Consider the following 14,639-nt stretch of genomic DNA (forward strand, 5'->3'; position numbering starts at 1 on the left):
TTACATAGATATAATTGGCAGTGATTCTGATTATAGAAACAAGCTAGTTAATAACTAAGAGATTCTAGATTTTCCTGGGTAGCATATAGGGGAATTTGGAGATAAAGAAAAATAGTGCTGATTCTAAATTACAAAAGGAAAAAAATGGGGGGGGGGAAATCTATTTGTATTTAATATATTCTTTCTGCAAACTAACTATACTTGAAAATCTTTTTATTACTGAAATAGTTGAAAAACTTTGGAGGAAACAAACAAGATTTGTTGACCAATATAATATTTAATACTTTATATTTGTCAGCTCCCCTGACTAGGACTTTTTAAAAGGAGGGGAGAGAAAAAGGGGCGGGCTCAAGATTATCTCTAGCAAATGATTTGTCTTTAAAGAGGTATTAGTTAGTGGTCACATTTCTCCTTATCTTTGGCTGCCTGCCCTATAGGAAAGTCTATGAGGTAGACGAGATGTATGGGTTTTCAGGTGCTGGGTATGGTTTCTTTTCCAATAGGCTGATTGCCACTCTGGAATCTGTACTGGTGGTTGGGTGTTCTTTGAAAATTAATTTGAATTGAATAATGGATTAGAGGGGAAGTAAAACTGAAGGCAAAGAGAGATGAATTAAGACGCTATTGCAAGTCTAAACAAGAGGTAATAAATGTGGTGGCACTAGAAATGAAAATTAAGGTACAAATGAAGATTTAGGACTGACTTTTGGAGGAAGGAAAAAAAAAAACTGTTGTACATTGTATTAATTTTGTATCCTCACAGTGAGGTCTCTGTTTACAGATTAATTTAAATCAAAATTTCAAATGCTCTAATGCTATTTTTTTTAAAAAATACTAGGACCATAGAACTATTTTCAGCACTACCTATGGATGATCCATTCTTAGATTCACAAATAACCATCCTGCTTACTCTTGAGACATCCTAGTGCAGATTTTCCTGCTCTCAACCACTGATAATATGATAGCAAGAATATGGTAATGTTCTCTGTGTGTGTGTGTGTGTGCATGCATGTGTGTTTAAACATGTACTCTCTTTCTTTGTTTATTCACATCCTCCTCCCATTCACTTGTAGATTTCACAACCTGCCTCCTGACTACTTATAATTCTATAGAAAATAGGTGGTCATTCATTTACTGAGGCTTCTGCTCTCTATCCCTACTCCCTGCTCCCATCCCCGACCACTGCCTTGTTTTTCCAAACATGTTCTACCATTAACCTAAAAAATCTTCTAAATCTTTAACTTTAACTTCAACAAATATCTATTGAACTTCCGATATATATTCTAAGCAATATATTAGGTGATGATCACAATTCAATTCAATATTTAGAAATACTTAAGTATAAGGCTCTGTGCTATCACTGGGGATACAAAGACAAAACAAGAATAATCTCTGTCCTCAAAAAACCTTAATTGGATTTCTGGATACCAAAAATAAATCAACAAGTAAATACAAGGTAATTTGAGGAGCCAGAGTACTAACAATTAGGGGAAAGGGTCAGAAAAGGCTTAGCAGGAGGTGGTGATACCTGAGATAGGCTTTGAAAGAAGATAAGGATTCCTAAGATCTTGAATATCACTTATAAATATTTTTGCTTCCTCCCTCTAATTTTTTTTAACCTTCCTATCTTTGCAGATTAAAGAGTTTTCCCTTAATCTAGACTTTTCTCAAAAAGCATTTGAATAAATTTGGCATGGAATAACAAAAACTGATTGTTTTTACACTTTTTTTTTTTGTTTAAAAAGTTCTTTAATTTATGTTTAATTCTTCCTTACAGTAATATTCCAATGAAATAAAAAGAGGATAGGAATGATTTTTTTGCTTTCTGCAGATAAAGAAATTTAAAACAGGGAACAAGAAGGATTGATGTGCCTGAGGTCTACCCGTTATTCAATAAGTAATGAGAAACTGAAAGGAGACTTACTATTTTGTTCCAAAGACCATGTCCTAACCTATTCTATCCTTCTATCTTCAATATCTTGTGCTATAAAGTACAGTTTAACATATTTCATCTTTCTAGACCTTTGTGTCTCACTTACCTAGCTAGAAAAGAAGGGAGCTAGAGTGCCAGGGCTAAGCAGAGGGAAGTTGTGGAAGAATATATTTCAGTTCAATTAAGGGTAATATTCATATATAAATCAGGGTATAATCCATTACCAAAAACAGAGATTTCAAAAAAAGTAATTTCTATGATCCTCAATGAGGTGTGTTAAATTTTTCTTTTTTTATGCATTATCTCAGGACTCCCCAAAAAGCCCTTAATTTGGTCTTAATTAAGGTCTTAATTTGCATCACTGGAACTATATCACAGATCCATTCAAGCAATAAAAAATTTCAAATCAATAAATCTGCCTAATATTTGACAACTTGCTTTCTTTGGAGCAAACCCAAAGAATCTCTTTTTGGCATTACACATTTTTTATTTTGCATTATGAACTCTCAGATCTGAACATTACATTAGAGGGCATCTATTCTAACACATACATAAATAGAGCATCAACAATGATCTACTCTAGGAGTTCTTGACCTAGAATTCACTGATGCCTGAGGGGGTCTATGGCTAGAGTTTAGGGGAACAGTGATAGAAAATTTGATGGGAAAATTACATTTTTATTTTCACTAACCTCTAACTGAAATTTACCACTTTCTTCAATTATTTAAAAATATTGTTCTAAAAAGGAGTCCATAGATGCCACCAGACTACTGAAGGGGTCCATGATGCAAGAAAAATTTAAAACTACTGGTTGATCCATTCAACACAAGCTTACCTCATTTTCTTTTTCTTTCTTTCTTTCTTTTTCTTTCGGCTGAGACAATTGGGGTTAAGTGACTTGCTCAGGGTCACATAACTAGAACATGTTAAATGTCTGAAACCACATTTGAACTCAGGTCCTCCTGATTTCAAGGCTGATGCTCTTTTCACCTAGATGCCCCTTTACCTCATTTTCTTATGCTTCACTTCACTATACTTCAAAGATACTGTGGGTTTTGTTTTGTTTTACAAATTGAAAGTCTGTGGTAAACCTGCATAGAGCAAGTCTATTAGTGTCATTTTTTTCCAATAGCACACGCTCCCATTGTGCCTCTGTGTTACATGTTGGCAAAGTCTTGCAATATTTCAAACTTTTTCATCATCATTAATGTCTGTTATGGTGATATGTGTTCAATGATCTTGTAATTATTTTGTAGTGCCAGGATTATGAACATAATCAATAAATGTGGTATGTATTCTGTTTTATCAATCAACCTTTTCCCTCTCTCTCTTTATTTTTTCTAGCTTTCCTAATCCCTAAGACACAATGACATTGAAATTAGATCAATTAATAACCCTACCATGGTCTTTTCTACTGTTCTTCTTCCTTTGCTTTAAAACAAATCTCATTTTGTTATACTTTGTAGATATTGTATTTTTTACAAAGTGAAAGCTTGTGGCAATCTTTCACTAAGCAAGTTTATTGACACCACTATCCCAATAACGTACTCAAATTGTATCTCTGTGTCACATTTTGGTAATTAATACAATATTCAAACTTTTTCATTTTTATTATATCTGTTTTGATGATTTGTGATCAGTGATCTTAGATGTTACTACTGTAATCACACCAATACAGATAATGAACCTAATCAATAAAAGTTTGTGTGTTCTGATTGCTCCACTAACTGGCTGTTGCCCATCTCTCTCCTTTTCCTTAGACCTTCCTATTCTCCTGTTTTGTACAAACCTATAGAAATTAGGCTAATTAATAACCTACAATGGCCTCTAAATGTTCAAATGAAAGGAAGAATAGATCAATGGGGAAAACTTCATTGTTCTTTTATTTTTAAAAATTTTCACAGTAATCCCAGACTTCAGCAATCCTGATTAGTCAGCTACACATCAAAGTGTAGAAGGATTCTAAATGCTTTAGAAGGATTCATTTGGATTGAAAAATGGATTTGAAAGTAGGGTTAGGGTGAAAATGTAAGACAGGGAAATAAAAAATTAAGGAAATGATTACAATATTCCAATCAAAGAGGCAAGACCCTCTTCTAGCAAAAAGATTATGACTTGCTAAAGATTCAGATAATGGTTAGTATTTTCTTTTTTAGCAAGAAAGCATTTTTTAAATTAAAGTATGTATATTGTTGATTTTTAAAACATAAAATTATTGTATACTTAGTAGAATACAGTATTGTGTAGATTTAACTTGTATATGCCCTGGGAAACTAAAAAAAACAACTCATATGACTTACTTTATTGTAATATTTGTTTTATGGAGGTGGTCTGGAACTGAACCCATAATATCTCCAAGGTATGTCTGTAGTCCATAAAATCTTTTTATGATATAGCTGCCAAGCGGTCACTGAGCCTTTGCTTGAAGACCTCCAAGGATGGGAGAACCCAGTACCCTTTATTGACAATTCATTCCCATTTTGAATAGATCTAATTGTTAGGAATATTTTCCTGATACCAAGTCTAAAGTTGCCTCTTTACCATTTGTAGCCATTTTTTCTAGGCCAGTCTTCTGGGACCAAACCTAACAAATATAACACTTCTTCCACATCACTGCCTTTCAAGTACATAAAGACTACTATTATGCTTCCCTTTGGCCTTTTCTTCTCTAGGTTAAATACTTAGTTTCTTCAACCAGTCCATAAATGACATGGACTAAAGGTCCTTCACCATGTGGGTGGCTCTCCTCTGGACATTCTCCTTTGTTAACAATGTTGTCTCTTACTCGGGGTAACTGGAACTGCATGTAGTCTGAATGGGGCAGAGGGTACAACTGAACCATCAACTTCTCATTCTGTAGTATGGCATAAATTTAACTTTTATATTCTCATTCTATAGTTATGTTTCTTATTCCAAGCCTTCTTAAGCTTTTTTTTTTTTTGGCTGCTATGCCACATTGTTCATTTTCAGCTTCCAGTTCACCAGAACTGAAACATCTTTTCCAAACTATTGTTTAATTATGCATCCACTATCTTGTACTTATAAGATTAATTTCTTGAACCCCAGTGGAAAATTTAAAATTAATTATACTTCATTTTATCAGACAGAGCCCAATATTTAGGCCTGTCAAAATCTGTTTGAATTCTGACTTAAATGGGGAGGTTGGAGAGCAGAGCAAAGAAATCTTCCCAAAGCCTCTATGTAGGAAGAGCACCCGGGATAGCCATCTTTTCATTTCCCATCCAGCTATACTCCTTTGGATTGGACTCCATCATGGTCCCTCCCATACTGAGTACCTTTACTCTCCTTTTCTTATTTTCCTATTTAACTTCCTTTTGTGCTATCTTTTCCCACTGGATAGTAAGATCCTTAAGAGCAGGGTCTATCTTTTAGTGTAATAAATGTTTATTGACTGACTGACTGAAAATAACAAGAGGATAATAATAACTTACATTTACATAGCATCTTGAAGTTTACAAAATTCTTTCCCCACAATAATTCTGTGATGTAGGTAGTGGAAGTATTATCTTTTTTTTTTTTTTTTTTTACAGATGAGGAAACTGAGGTACTAGATTCTGTGTAGCACACAGTTCCTAATTCCAAGCCCAGAACTCCTTCTACTATACTATGTTGCCTCAATACTAACAATAAATCATCAGTCCATTTTACTTTCAGAAACTAATTCTTAGGAGGGCACAGCTAGGAGGCAAAGTGGATAGATTGCTGGTCCCTTGAATTTGGAAATTCAAATCTGGCCTTAGACATTTACTACCTGATTAGGCAAATCACTTAACCCTGTTTGTCTTAATTTTTCCATCTGTAAAAGGAGCTAGAGAAAGAAATGGCAAACCACTACAGTACCCCTGTCAAGAAAACCCAGAAAAGGGTCACCAAGGGCCAGATATAATTGAAAACAACAATTCTTAGGAAGGCTTTCCTCATCTGGAATAGAAATCTGCCTCTGAGCAACTTCCACTTGTTGCTTCAATTCTGTTTTCCAGAACTCCAGAATCCTGTACTCAATCAATATTTATTGAGGATCTACTAAGTATATCCTTGATTTGATTGAAAATGTAGATCAATTAAAGACTTTTAAACGGGAGAGTGACACAATTAGATCAGAAGGATTTAGATGGATTCTAAATGCTTTAGAAGGATTCATTTGGATTGAAAAATGGATTTGAAAGTAGGGTTAGGGTGAAAATGTAAGACAGGGAAATAAAAAATTAAGGAAATGATTACAATATTCCAAGCAAGAGGTAGTATAGGCCTGAGTTAGGATGATGACTATGGGAACAATGCAAAAGGCAGAATTAATTGTATATTTATGGGAAAGGGTAAGGTGTAGGATGGGAAGGGAATTGGAGCATTCCAATAGAATTCCAAGATTCCATGATAAGAAGAATGGGCATAGCATAGAGAAAAATGGGGAATCTCAAAAACAGGGAAAGTTTGGAAAGGAAAAATAGGAATTTTAGTTTTGAATGCAATGAATGTGAAAGGTTGGCAGGCCAGGTAATTGCATGTTTTAGTAGACACATTTGCAGCATTATATCTAGTGGGAACATTATGAAATGTGTAACACATACATTTCAGTAGATTAAAAAAATACACTGCTCAAATACACAGAGAGCATAAATTTACACATGGTGATATAATAAGGCACAAAACAGGCATATATTGCCAATGACAACTACAAACAACTACAAACATGATTTTCATTTTTTTAACAAGTAATATGAAACATCGTTTGAGAACTATGATTTTAAGGACAATTCAGCATCAAAGCTAAATAGTTGCTTAGTATGTCATTGTATAACAATAAGGCCTGAAAGATTACATAATGAATGATGAAAGATACTGTTTTGATGTAATACACTTACAGATTTATTAAAAGAAGTATAAGAAGCTAAGTATCCTGAGTTTTATGCTAAGATATTATTGTAGTTAAAATGTCATGTGTAAAATAGCAATAGGAAAGTTTCCATTCCCTACTCTCAGATGACAGCACTAAACCCCCCCCTTCCCCCCCAAAAAAAAACAGTTAAGGGAAGCCAAAGAGCAAAAAATCAATATGTTGATTCCTGCTGGTTCACTGTAGTAAGGGAGGATGAGAATAGTCAACTCTAGAGAGGACTGCAAGGGTTGAGGCTGCCTCAGTTCCCCTCATCTATAAAATAAGAGTCAATAAAGATGATTATTAAAGTCTCCCAGTTCTGCCAGTCTATGATTTGGAAGGGAATGTGGTATAGAAAAAAGAATAATTATACATGAAGTCCAGAGACCTGGGGTAGAAGCTCCAATTATTTAAGTCATTCATTTTCTCTTAAATTCAATTTCTTTATCAACAAAATAGAAATAATCAATAGACCCTTGTTAAATGCTAGGCACTGGAGTTACAAATGGAAAGAATCAAATAATCCCTATTATCAAGGTACTAATATAATCTAATACTTAAAGTAATGACCCCACAGGGTTGCTAAGCAAAACAAATACAATAACATAAGTAAAGAATTCAGCAAACCTTAAACCTCCATTATAGAAATGTTATATATTATTATGAATACATGAATAAATTTGCTAAGATGAAATTTGCACTGACACTTTCATTCCAGAGAGAAATCTTAAGAAGTTTTCTTTTTATTTTTAAGTGTTCAATCTTAAGTCCTAAATAAAAATCTTTGCTTTTGGAGACAGTTGGCATATGAATGAATATAATTGATCTTTTGTGGGTAAAAAAAACATATTTGAAGTGGGAAGGGAGTGAAGTTTGGGGGAGCTTAGTAAAAAAAAAAAAGTATAATTTGTGTGCTTCTTAACCTGGTGCTCTTGCCTTAATGTCCTGGAGTGCATGTCTGCGCTAATGTGAGAACAACAGGGTCATGCTCTGCCACACACTGGTCACATTCAGAAAATCTTTTTTTTTTTTTTTTTTTTTTTTAAAGAAATGCAAGGCCTTTGTGGGCAAAGAATTTCTCCCCTTAACCCTCTACTATGTTTTATTTTCTCATATGTTTTTCTCATTATGTTGCAAACAGACTTATTACACAAGGAAGATTTTGAAGGTTTTCTTTGCAATTTTAGGTGGTTCAAACAACTTTTTTTCCCTGCTACTCATGACCATCCCAAACAAGGATAGGTCTTAAAGCCTCTTCTTTTTGAGCATCTGAGTGGTCTCACTATCCATTTTCTATAACTCCCACTTCTATTTATCAGATGATGGAAGGTGCACTAGGGCAGAGGGTCATTATTTTAACTGTGAAGGAGGATGCACTGAGTTTTCTTTTGGCTTTAAATTTGATTCCTGTGACATGTAAAAGCTTGAATGATACTCCAGTATTCTTCTAGAAATTGGCAGACCATTTGGGGGAGAAGAAATCAGGTAGGTGATAGCATAGCAAAAAAAAAAAAAAAAAAAAAAAAGCACTTTAAACTAGAAAGACTACAGAGAACTTGATATTTTCTTATATAGCTGGGTAACATAATAAAATAACATTTTGAACCACGAATGCTAATGGCTGCCTGCAGAAGCCCCCCTCCATTAAATTTTTAAACATTATTAGGGTATTAGATATCAGCTACTAGAATATCTGAATATTTAATTATCATCATTCACAGTTTATAATGATAAGGCAAAAAAAATTATAAGACAATGTGAGAATGATCCTACATTTGACTTGCAGATTTTTCTAATATCAATTAGAAAGGCACCAAAAAGCTTTTATGTGAACATTAGGACTTAAAAGTGCTTAAATGTGCTTACCACATTTTCCTTCAGTATATAAGGTATATATACTATATACCTTAGTAGAAAGAATTCTAAGACATGGAAACAAGGAGACATGGATTTTACCACTGATTTTCTATGTGATCCTGGGAAAATCACTTTTTTTGCTTCCCTTTCTTATCTACAAAATGAGATTAATAATACCTTCCCCTACTAAACTCATGGGATTAGTTAAAGAAAAATAATAAATACTGTGGAAACAAATGTAAAGCATTAGGCTCTTTGGACAAAATGTGCTTCAAAAACACAAGGTGAAAGTATTTTCATTGTTTACTGATGCTACCTTTGTAAGTACTGCAACTCAACAGCTCAGCCACATAAGAACTGAGCAGATGTTTAATTATATTTTGAGATGAATAAATTTGGAGAATCATAGAAAGTTGCACATGAAAAGACAGCAGCTGGAGGTCTGAGTATGGTTCAATGTCCTTGATTTAATCTGGGTTCAAAAGCAAAGAGAAGAGCCCAGAGCCAGTGTCTCCCACAGTGAAAAGACGACTATGGAACATATGACCTCTGAACAACAGACCTCCCTCACTGGCCTCCAACAAGGTGGTTGGTGATACCAAAAAAAAAAAAAAAAAAAAAAGCTACTGGGTTTGGTTGCTCTAGTTTATTTTCTTGTTAGAACATATTTCTAAGAAATAAGAAACTCCTGTTACTAAATGCATCCATGTATGTCTATGCCTATTAAAGCTTTTAATTTTAATGAGTAATTGAGAGAATATAATTCATATCCTTTTTGTAGATATCTTTACACTAATATGACTTCAAGAATAAAATTAAATTTTTCTATAATTTTAAAATATTGTATTTTATATTTTATATCCATTTTAAAAGATTGAATACTAGACTTTTAAAAAATTATATTTTTCTTTTTGAGACTTTTTGTTTTGAGAATCAAACCTTTACTTACATCATAAAATCAAACAGTTGCTTTAGTGTGTCTTTAACATATCACCCTGCTCAGGACTGAAGGATCATGCGATAGAAGACTTTCTTTCAATGCAATCAATGCACATAAAGATTTATTAAAGGGAATCTTAATGAAATGGAGATAGTGAGTTTAATGTTAAAGTGTCACCTGGAAAACGACATTTCTTACCATTTAGTACTAAAAGAAAAAAAGCCAATTTATCACATTATTTCCCACATTCTCTTATTTTGGTTACTTTCTTGGCTTCCTGAACTCACTGGTGCAGCTCTCTCTACTCTTCCTTGTGTTCTTCCTGATTTTTATCCATACTTAGCTGGATGGAGTTGAGATTTCATCAGTGTGGATACTCTCTCCAGTGCTACAGGTCATCATTCATGCCTACTTATCCCATGTGACTCTTGTTCACGTTTTTCCATAAATCTTCTATAGGGGTACACTTGGTGCTTTCCTCTAGATCTCTTGCATGTGGAAAGCAATTGAAATGATCATTTATTCTTGCTTTTTTCAATTATTTCAAATGATGGTAAATGGCTTCTTCAAATGAATGATTTTGTGATCACCTACATTAGGCAGGGGAAAAGGAAATCCATGAACATTTATGTCCAAAGGAAATTTATTAAAATACATTCTTTTGGGCCTGGAGTCAAGAAAACCTGAGTTCCAATTTGGCCTCAGACACTTACCAGCTGCGTGATTTTGGGCAAGTCATTCATTCTGTTTGCCTCAGTATTTTTCATCTATAAAATGGGTATAACAATAACACCTACTACCTAGCTTTGTTGTGAGGACCAAATAAGATACTTTGTATAATTATCTTTATATAATTCCTGGCACATAGTAAGTGCTATATACATATTAACTATTACTACTATTAATATTTTAAATTATTCTATTTTCCCATATGTAGAACAGATATAATAATAGCATCTACTATTGTGAAGATCAAATGAGTAAATTACCAGATAGCACTTACCACAGTCCCTTGCATTCAGAAAGAACTATATAAATGCTAATTTTTAGCTATTTCAAACAACTAGCTAGAGATGAAAAAAACATTTCTTCAGCTTTTGATATTAGAGATGCTCCCTCTTTCTGAGGTTCCAGGATAGCCAGAGATAGGGAAAATTTAACATTATCTGTTCCCTCTGCTTCCAGATCCATTTTTGAGTATAAGATAGTAAATTTAAAATTTTTTTTTTATTTTGTACTTTGAATACAGTGATGGATGAGAGCTCGAATGAATTCTGAGGGACCAAGGTTAGAAAATAAAGAGGAATATGATGGATTTTCTCCATCATAGATGGAGCCTAGTGTTATGGGGTTCTTTTGGCCAATAAGGTTTCTTAATCTAAGAGGTTATTTTTTAGCAAAGAGGGAAAAACTTTCTCAGCTGTTTTAGGAGTTAAAACAAAAAAGCAACAGACAATTAAAATTTATGGGACATATGCTGATTATCAAGTAAGTGCCAGAAGAATGTCTTGGGTTATTTTCTCAAATGAGAGCTCTAAGTGCTCATAGAAGTGATAGTCTCTATCTTCCCTCCTTGGGATGGGAAATGCTTCCTCAGATTCCATAGGTGAGAGGAATAAACAACATCCACAAAGAGTCTGACAAGAGGATCAAGCAAGAGGCATTCTTCAGAGTGAGGAACAAAAGCATTCCAGCACTTAGTACAGTAACTGATACACAGTAGCTTAAAATTAAATGCTTACTGACTTGTACTTACAAAATTCCAAGAAGTAAAACCAAATCTCTTTATGTACATATAAAAAGGAAAGAGCATGGAATTATACAGCCCAGATATTATGGAATGCCTTAACTTCTGTGGTTCAAGTTTTGCTGGCTCTGACACTGTGGACTCTCAAGCTTGTTATGTGAGTGGTTTCCGTCCTCAATCCTGCTAAAAGAGTGGATCATCTCTCTGATAATCTTAACACCTCCATCCTGAGCAAACATTTGCTGGCAATATGTTTTCTATTCATGCTTCCCATGAGCCTCTCCATTGCCTCTGGGTCCCTAAAACTTCATTTCTTTGGAAATTATATTAATATGATAATATTCCATGACTTTAAGTTACAAAGCATCACTAAAAGGACATTAATGCTAAGAAAAATTGGCTGTTTTAGTTTGGAGAAGCTTGGGATCATTAAAAAAATGGCATTATTTTCAAAGATAATTCAAACTTATTCTTCTCTTGTTCTGGCCCAACGTATTGCCTATCCACAATGTCTCTACAATCAGAAAGCATATAGTAAAATCTACTATGTGACAAGCTTTGTACCAAGTGCTAGCACTTGTTTTTGCCTTTGTATCTCTAGCACCAAGCAAAACCAGCCCTGTTTCTTTTTTTTTTTTCTGGTCATACATGGATTTCTTTCTATTTTGGATCACTTGTGATGCTGAACTGATTAAATTAATGGTTTCCCATGAGTTAGAATGATATAACATCACTAGGAAAAGATTAATGTTAAAATATGGTCAAGCAAAGGATTGGAAGTCATTAAAAAAACTTTCCTATTTCACCTCTTCTTCAATTATATCACTAGTGTCTGTGCAAGATACATACATATACACACATACCCCAATGGACTAAATATCCATCCAATTAAGTTTATTTTAAAATTTATTTTATTAAAATTTAAAATCTATGATTTACTTAAATGTATTATTAAATGTATTTTTTTTTCTTTCAGTATGATGAAGGGCTAGTATCCTTTGAAGGACTATGGATTTCATTAAAGAAACTTTATAGTTAGGGGGAACGGGATATAATTCATATGTGTAAGATCTGAATAGAGTTATTTAGAGAATCTCATTCTTCTCTTTGAACTCTGTATAGAACATCTTTCACTGATGAAAACCTCAATATTCATTGACATAACAAAAACTTTTAGTAAGAATTTACAATGCATAAGGTGGTGTGCTGGGAGCTAGAGATAAAAAAAAAATGTTAAACAGTTCTTGCCCTTAAGGAACTTACATTCTTTCTACTGCGAAATAAAACATACATTTAGCTAAGTCAATACAAAATATATTGAATGTGGGAAGAGCATGAAGAAAAGTTTCATTTTGGAAATGGCTTCTCATGTAAGACTTGAAGGGATCTAGGAATTCTAAGAAGCAGAGAGATGGGAATAGTAATGAATGGGTTTAGAGAATATTTACTAGGCCAGTTCAACTAGAACAAATCTGGAAAGGCACTTGGGAGCCAAGTAAGTGTTGTGGTCAGGTCTGTCCTTTCTTACTGCTCTTTGGAAAGTGGACTGGAAAGAAGAGTTATGGAAAGCAGGTTATTATAGCAGAATAGACCCTGAATTAAGAAAGTGACTATAGAAGTGTAAATAGGGGAATAGTTGAGATAGACTTATTAGTAGTCTAAGAAAGAGAAGGAGGAGTTTGAGATTGAAAACTTGGATGACAGGGTTGCATTCAGCCTTATAGATAAATTGGGAAGAGGACCAGATTTAGGGGGGTAGGTAATGAGTTCTAGGGGGGTAGAAACATGAGTTCCTGATACTCAGAGGACATGTAGGTGGAGAATCTAGTAGACATTTGGTGATGTGGGACTGGGGGAAGAAATGAAGGCAAAGAATATAGATAACCTTTTCTAGAAATTTGGTTGTAAAAGGAAGAAAAGATATATATATATATATATATATGTACATTATATATATTTGAGCAAGATATTATTTATTACATTTATGGAATGCATTTTTGTTTACTTGTGAATTTCATATTGGATTCATGGAGACCTTACAATAAGTTTGAGACACCCAAGTGGTTCAGGGAGTATCTGCCTCTCTATTGATGTTATACCTAAATTAATTTTTGAACAAAGCATCTATCATAGAATCTTTTTTGACTTTATCATATATGTGGGAAACATCTTGTTTTGGAAAAGCCTGTAAAGATACATCGTGCTTTATTAAGTTAAATGCTTTTAAATTTTAATTGTTTTAATTTTTTCAATTTTCCCCTTTGCTAAATTTCCTCTTTTAATCGTCTTCTCCAACATGAGAAAATATTAATTGCCATAACACTGTCTATTAACCTTACAATTTTATCATAGTGGTTTTCCCTTGGGTATCTGTACACTGCAACTAACAGCTCTTCTTTGCTCCCCAGAAAAACCTTTCCGTTTTCCTAACCTATTAACTACTTAGCTGCTTCTCAATAGTCTGCCTTTATCTTTAAACACAGGCACACTTCAGTATTCTCTTCTAAAGTACTTCAGGCTCAAAACAGATGTTAATTAAAAATGCTGATAAGAACCCAAAACACCTGTTGTCTCACCCTCATTTTGCTCAACCCTGGTCTGCTAAATCCCTGCCTTTATTTCAATCATTCTCTATAGCTTTTCTTCCATTCCAGCTGTAGTCTTCTCACACTAGTGATCATTTAAACTTAACAGCAAAGCGACATTTTATTGAGCAAATATATCAGTGTGTATACACACCCAAGTCAGCTCAAAGACAGGAAACCTGGTGACTTGCAGCTATGGTTAAGAATAAGCTGCTTTCTGATTGATAAACTGTAATTGTCTGGGTGTGTGATATTTCAACAGTGAAAATGAAGGGAATGGAAACAATTTTTAAAATAGTTAAATATTTTTCCTTTAAGGAGAGGGAAGGTTTAAGCATTTATTAAGAGCCTACTATGTGGTATCATATTAAGCACTTTACAAATATTGTTTCATTTGACCTTCATAACAATCCCGTGAGATGGGTACTATTATTATCTGTGTTTTACAGTTGAGGTAAAAGAAGCCAGAAGTCAAGTCATTTGTGTAGGATCTCATGGCCAGTGAGTGCCTAAGACCACTAGCACTAAGATCTTTTTAATTCTAGGTCCTGTACTCTACCCACTGGACCACTTAGCTACTCTAACCCCAAGGTATAATTCTTATAAGGTTCAGTATATTCTTTTTAGTAGTAAAATAAGCTGGAGAAAAAAAAAAAGACTGGTTAGCATTCAATGTGGTC

The 14,639-nt window shown here is 33.8% G+C and overlaps 1 protein-coding gene and 1 long non-coding RNA gene across 8 annotated transcripts in view; one reads left to right on the forward strand and one right to left on the reverse strand.

Moving 5' to 3' along the window:
* The window catches only part of WDPCP (WD repeat containing planar cell polarity effector), a 363,046-nt gene that overhangs the window by 133,225 nt on the left and 215,182 nt on the right, over positions 1 to 14,639 (reverse strand). The window lies entirely within an intron of this gene.
* The window catches only part of LOC116421379, a 130,256-nt gene that overhangs the window by 50,417 nt on the left and 65,200 nt on the right, over positions 1 to 14,639 (forward strand). The window lies entirely within an intron of this gene.

This window comes from Sarcophilus harrisii, chromosome 2 (genome assembly GCF_902635505.1).
Source record: "Sarcophilus harrisii chromosome 2, mSarHar1.11, whole genome shotgun sequence".
Taxonomy (NCBI): domain Eukaryota; kingdom Metazoa; phylum Chordata; class Mammalia; order Dasyuromorphia; family Dasyuridae; genus Sarcophilus; species Sarcophilus harrisii.